Below are 6,410 nucleotides of genomic sequence, written 5' to 3'. Positions count from 1 at the left end.
TCTCTATCCCAACACTTCGCAACAGAAATATAACGTGATCCACATACGTAGTTTTAAGTTTTCCAGCAGCAATATTTAAAAAGTAAAAAGAAACAAATGAAATTCATTTTAATAACACTGAATTGAATAAATCCAAACCTCTATCATTTCTACATGTAATCTAATCTAAGAACGGTTGTTCGTAACATATTCTATTTTTTTTGGCTTACTGGATCTTCAAATTCTTCTGATATTTTATACTCAGAGAATCTCAATTAGTCCAGTAAACTTTCTATTAGAAATATTTGATCTATATTCTGATTTCAGGAAATTTATAGTAAACAAGGTAGATTCACATACCCAAGCAAGCTGGTCTAATCATACTTCAAAGTTTCCCAGTAACTGAATCAAGCATTAGTTTTAAAATGTGTAAAGTAAATTAAATGAAAAGTTTCGTTCTTTTGTCGCACCAGCCACATTTCAGGGCTGAGTAGACACATGACTTGCGGCTACCCTATGACACAGCACGGCTAGTGCCGCGGTTCTCACGGGGACCAGGAGTGCCCCCCTAGGGGCATTCTGGAAATGTATGGAAACATTTACTTCCCAGTACTGTACTCACAATGACTGATATTTAGCGGGAGGCCAGGATGCCGAACATTCTGCAATATGAAGGGCAGTCCTGCCCAGCAGAAAACTGTCCCACACCGCAGACGCTCGCATAGGTAAAACACCTGTTTATAATTGAATCTAGAATCTGTTTGTTTGTGTGCTTGTTGGTGTGAGTGGGGAGCTCGGCTTTAATACATTTTGGGGGACCGAAAATTCATATAAACAAAGGGAAGTTAGTACTTTATTGTCATCAGAGCTCTGCCAAGCGTTGCCTACCATTTTAGAAAATCACTTCACAGACTGAAAGGCTGCTCCTCCCTCAGACGGCACGTGGAGCTGTCGCATTCACAAGGGTCCTAGACATAGGCAAAACATCTGACCGCTTCACCACATCTCCTAGGGACGTCACACCCAAGCATTTGCTATACATAGCTAGTAATACACAGTATTTTATTATCAACCACTTTCCCTTTCATTCTATTCATACGCAAGGTTTTTCAAGAACAAGGGTGTTGTATTGGTTTTTGAAGTCCTATTTCTAGGTGGATTATTGAGTCGCTAGTTTCATTCTAGAACAGTAAAGGGGTGTCAGGAAATAAGCATTACTGAAAGCACGCCTGGCGTCTGAGGCCCCGACAATCACTGCTCCGGGAAGTGTAGCCAGTTCCAGCTGATGAGGACTGCCACCTGCAGGGAGGGAAGCGAACTGAGGCTGCAGCCACGAACCCGAACCCACGAGGAGAGAATGTAGGAGGAAAGGGCTGCTTCAATTAAAGAAATAGGTATTTTGCACCTCTGAGGTCGAAAGTCCTGCACTTCTTGAAGATAAGGCTATGGAAGTGACCGAACAACCACGGGTCAGCTCCCAAGCCGTTCACAGCCTATATGGGAAAGTATTGCATGTGGGTCTGGGGGGTGAGGGTCAGGTCAAGTGGACAAGAATGGTCCCCACGCGCTGCAGACCGCTCTGCTGGCAACTTGTTCAGGTTAGTTGATGTAGGAAAATGCAACAAGAGTGCTAAATTTTCTGCACATACATATTTTTTTCAAAATTTACATCAACTTAGAAAATCTATATAAAAACTTAACACAAGTGATGCATGAATACAGCCTCTTGTAGGATAAATTTTAAAAATTAGAGAGGTAAAGAATAAAACAAAAGGTCTGCTTTGTTCTTCCAAAAAAAAGTAGCTATTACTGTAAGTCTCGAATATGGCCTTCCCAACACTTTATGCATTTATACACATATGTACGCAAATGCAAATAGATGGCTTTATTGTTTTTAAACACAAATGAAATTATAATGTATACATATAGGCGCATGTATACAGACACATATGTGTATATAACTCCATTTATATTCAAATATATATATATCAGCAGTTTTACAACTTGATTTCATTTAAAAATATATCTTGGACATCTTTCCATGTCAATTCCTAGAGGTCCTTCTCATTGATTTTAAAAGTCCATACTAACTCTGTAAATCATTCATTCATTCTTCAACAAATATTTATTAAGCACTGACTATATGCTTGAAACTATTCTAGGTGCTAGGGATATAACAGTAAACAACAACAAAAGCCAAAAAAAAAAAAAAAAAAAGCAAAAATCCTACCATCAAAGAACTTACATTCCAGTGGCAAGAAACAGACAACACATTTAGTAAGTTAATAATATATAGTACATGAAAAAGTGGTAACAGCTAAGAAAAAAATAAAGCAGGGTAAATGGGATTGGGCATACTAAGCTCAAAGTGGGGTAGAATGTAATTAAAAACAGAGTAGATAGGGGCGCCTGGGTGGCTCAGTTGGTTAAGCATCTGCCTTCTGCTCAGGTCATGATCAACCAGCATCTGACTCCTTGCTCGTCGGGGAGTCTGCCCCCCCCATGCTCGCTCTCTCTCAAATACATAAAAAATCTTGAAGAAAAAAAAAAACAGAGTAGATAGAGCAGGCCTTAGGGAGAAGCAGGCTTGAGCAAATGAGGGAGGGAGCTATGAGGACACTGTGAAAAAGAGTTTTCCAGACAGCAGGAAAAGCCAGTATAAAGGCCCTAAGATAGGATTCAAAGAACAGCAAGGATGCTACTGTAGGTAGAAAGGCAGGAGAGGAAGCAGGAAGAGCAAGTCGAAAGTGACTGCAAAAATCTATAAAAGATGCAAGTGGCTTAAGATCAGGGTGGTGGCTGTGAAGGTACTGAGAACGGTCAGAATGTGAACATATTTTAAAGGTAGAGTCAACAGGATTGACTGACGGTATTCACGTGGGGAGTAAGAGAAAAAAAAGAATCAAACATGATTCCAGTGTTTTACCTGAAGTACCTGGAGATACTCCGGTGCATTAACTGAGATGTACCTGTTTTATGAACGAACATTTAGGTAATTTGTGGGTTTTCTCTATTATAAATGATGCTACAAAGATTATCCTCTTACATGTACCTTTGTGCACACCCCGTTGGGTTTCCCCTGAACAGTCTCACTTGTCTCTCACCTTTGGAACGAGCTGATCTAATCTCACGAACCAGGGAGGACAGGTGCGTGCTCGAGACACACAAGGGAATCGAGGAGCTAAACTACATGAAGCATGAAGAAAAGGCAGTCTTTTCTCTTCTGTACTTTCCCTTTCTGCATCATCCCATTCCCCAATTAATACTGCACACGATAAAACCAAATAACAGCTAACATTTCTCAGCACTCAAGTGCCAGGCACGGTGTTAAGTGATTTACAAGCGGTATCTCCCCTTTACCCTCCTAACAACGCTATGAAGTAAATCTTATGTTATGTCCATTATATAGATAAGAAGTAAAAGAATTCCTTGGAGGGACTGAATATTTCCCCGTGGTCACACACTAAGTGATGGAACTTGGATTTTACCTGGACAGTCTGACCCTGGAGCCCACATCCTCAACCAGCTGTACTATGCAACATTTAAGTATAAATAAGCTCCTATATTATCCCTGTGATTTTTTTTCCTAGCACGAGCAATTCCATTTACAGTAAATATTATTCCTAGACCCCTAAAAGGCAGTGCAGAATAATGCAAAGGGCATAGGCTTAAAAGTTAACTCCTTCTGGTGTGGTCTTGGGTAAATTGCTTAACTTCTCTGAATCTCAGAAAAGTACGTCAGGACCCCTAAAAGGCAGTGCAGAATAATGCAAAGGGCATAGGCTTAAAAGTTAACTCCTTCTGGTGTGGTCTTGGGTAAATTGCTTAACTTCTCTGAATCTCAGAAAAGTACGTCAGGACCCTGAGAAAATGAGATGTAGTGTGGCTAATTTTCTAGAGGGACTTGTGAGTATAAAAACCTCTTAAAGATTAATGTAACAATGTATGTTAAATATACTTCAATATTAAAAAAAATAAAAAGAAAACTCTTAAGGATTTTAGATCCAGGTATCCTGTTTATGGCTGAAGACTGGCAATAAAGTTCAGAGTCTCTACTGGTGAAATCCAGAGCATTCTGTTCACTCCTTGAGGTCCCCCTGCTATAAATCAATTTCCTGTGATATTTAGCATCCTAATCTCCCTTCCTCACAACCTCCTCCCTAACCTGTGTTCAGAGCTGTCCCTGAAGGCACTGCAAGATTTCAGGGCCATGGAGAGGTTTGCCTTAGAGTCAAAAGATGAGAACTCTTATCCCAACTCAATCCATGGAATTACTGTGTGACTGGTACAAGCCCTTAGCACTCTCTGGGCTTCGACTTCCTCATCTCTTAAAATGTCAGTTGACTAAATAAACTACATTCTCTCTCAGAATGAACATCCCACAACTCTATCTCTAGTAGTGATGAAAAGATGGGAAGGAAGAGAAGGGTGGATATAGTGACCATGAAGAATCTGGTTTCCTTCCTATATTTACTGATTTGGCAGAGGCCACAGTTGATTGCCTCTCTCTGGAGTAGATGCACAATTGTTGTTCTCACTGCGAAAGCCGTTTTTTGCCTGAGGAAACAAAATGTCCTGGGAAATTTCACAAAAATTGCTCTTAAATTGTCTAAAGAGCTACAAATTCACATCAAGCAGGGCATTACATGAAGCCCAAGATCCCAAATGTTGCCTGTCTCCCCAATGAAAATTTCTACAACACTTCAGAGATGTGTCCTGGGCTGCTTGGTTTAACAATCAATTGTGTCAAAGGCTGAAGAGCACATGGGGCTGGAGCTGAGTTAGGTCTGACTCCAAATCCAGGGAGCTGATTTGTATGTGAATACGGGTCTTTGCCCAGAGGGGTGTTAGGTGCTGAAAACAGAACTCTGGGAGGATTACATCAATCCCTCCACCCCAACCCAGCCCAAGGCCCCTCTATCCCCCAGATCAGACTCCCAGAAACACACACACACTCATACACACAAACCCCATGTCCAGCCCGCTCCGAGAACAATCACTGCTGAGCAAACAGGGTGCTAGAAGGACACCCCGAGTAGGAGCCAGGATACTGTGGGTCTGGCCTGACACTGGTGGATCTGGATCCCGGAAATGGTCTTTGGGCCTTACTTGCACTATTTGTAAAATGAAACAGTTGGATGTGACCTTGTTAACTCTAACAATCTATGATTCTTGCCTGACCCACTGAGGAGCTCTGCTGGCTTTTTCCAGGCTCTACCAGGCTCTGGTAGCTACAACTTCCCAATTGTGGGAGGATTTTTTGAGCATCTCTTCCCCCTGTTCCATGTGGTCCTTGTAGGAGGCACAAGACCCCACTACCCTGGCCACAGTGATTGGTTCAAGGTTGAGCAGGTGAACTCAAAAACAATGTATCAGATGCTCACCTCATCTTCCTGTTACCTATTGCCCTGAAACTTAATACCTTTAAATGGCAACCACCTTATTCTCTGTCGTGGTTCTGTAGTGGGGCTTTCAGTCATGTGGAGGCCAGACTGGGCTGGAACATCCGGGACGCTCATTCACACCCGGCCTGCTCACTCAGGGTGGTTGCTGGGGCCGGGCAGCAGCTGAAGGCTCAGCTGGGACCGCTGACTGAGCATCTCACTTCCTCCCCACGGTCTCTCCATGTGGCCTGGGCTTCTTAGGGCATGCCAGCTGTGTTCCAGGAGGGAGCATTCCAAGCAGACAAGTCCCATTTTGCCAGCAACTAATCAAGCTTCTGTTTACATCATGCTTGCTTAAGTCCCATCAGCCAAAAGGAAAAAAAAAAAAAATCACACATCCAAGCCCAGTCACTGAGGGATGGCACAATACAACAGCATGAATACCAAAAAGCATAGTTCTTCAGGGGTCACCAGTGAACCAATAAATTTCCTTTCGTACTTATGCTGGTTTGAGTTACCGTCACTTGTTGCCAAAAGACTCATGATTAATATAGAGTTAAAAGATCTGAATTCATGAAAAGTACAGCATAGGAAATATAGTCAATAATATTATAATAACCTTGTATGGTGACTGCACTTGTGTTTAGTATTTCATAATGTATATAATTATATACATTATGTATGTATGTTGAATGTATACATACAACAAATCGCGATGTTGTATACCTGAAACTAATGTCAACTATACTTCAATTAAAAATAAAAAAACCTTAGCACTATTTTTAAAATTTTTTATTTAAATTTAATTTAGTTAACACATAGTGCATTATTAGTTTCAGGGGTAGAATTTAGTGATTCATCAGTTACATATAACATCCAGTGCTCATTACATCACATGCCCTCCTTAATGCCCATCACCCAGTTACCCCAACCCCCACCACCCTCCCCTCCATCCACCCTCAGTTTGTTTCCTATGGTTAAGAGTCTCTTATGATTTGCCTCCCTCTCTATGTCTATCTTATTTTATTTTTCCTTCCCTTCCCCTAT

Source organism: Ursus americanus, chromosome 5 (genome assembly GCF_024610735.1).
Source record: "Ursus americanus isolate L20-20 chromosome 5, mUrsAme1.1.p, whole genome shotgun sequence".
Classification (NCBI taxonomy): Eukaryota; Metazoa; Chordata; class Mammalia; order Carnivora; family Ursidae; genus Ursus; species Ursus americanus.
This window is presented reverse-complemented; position numbering follows the sequence as displayed.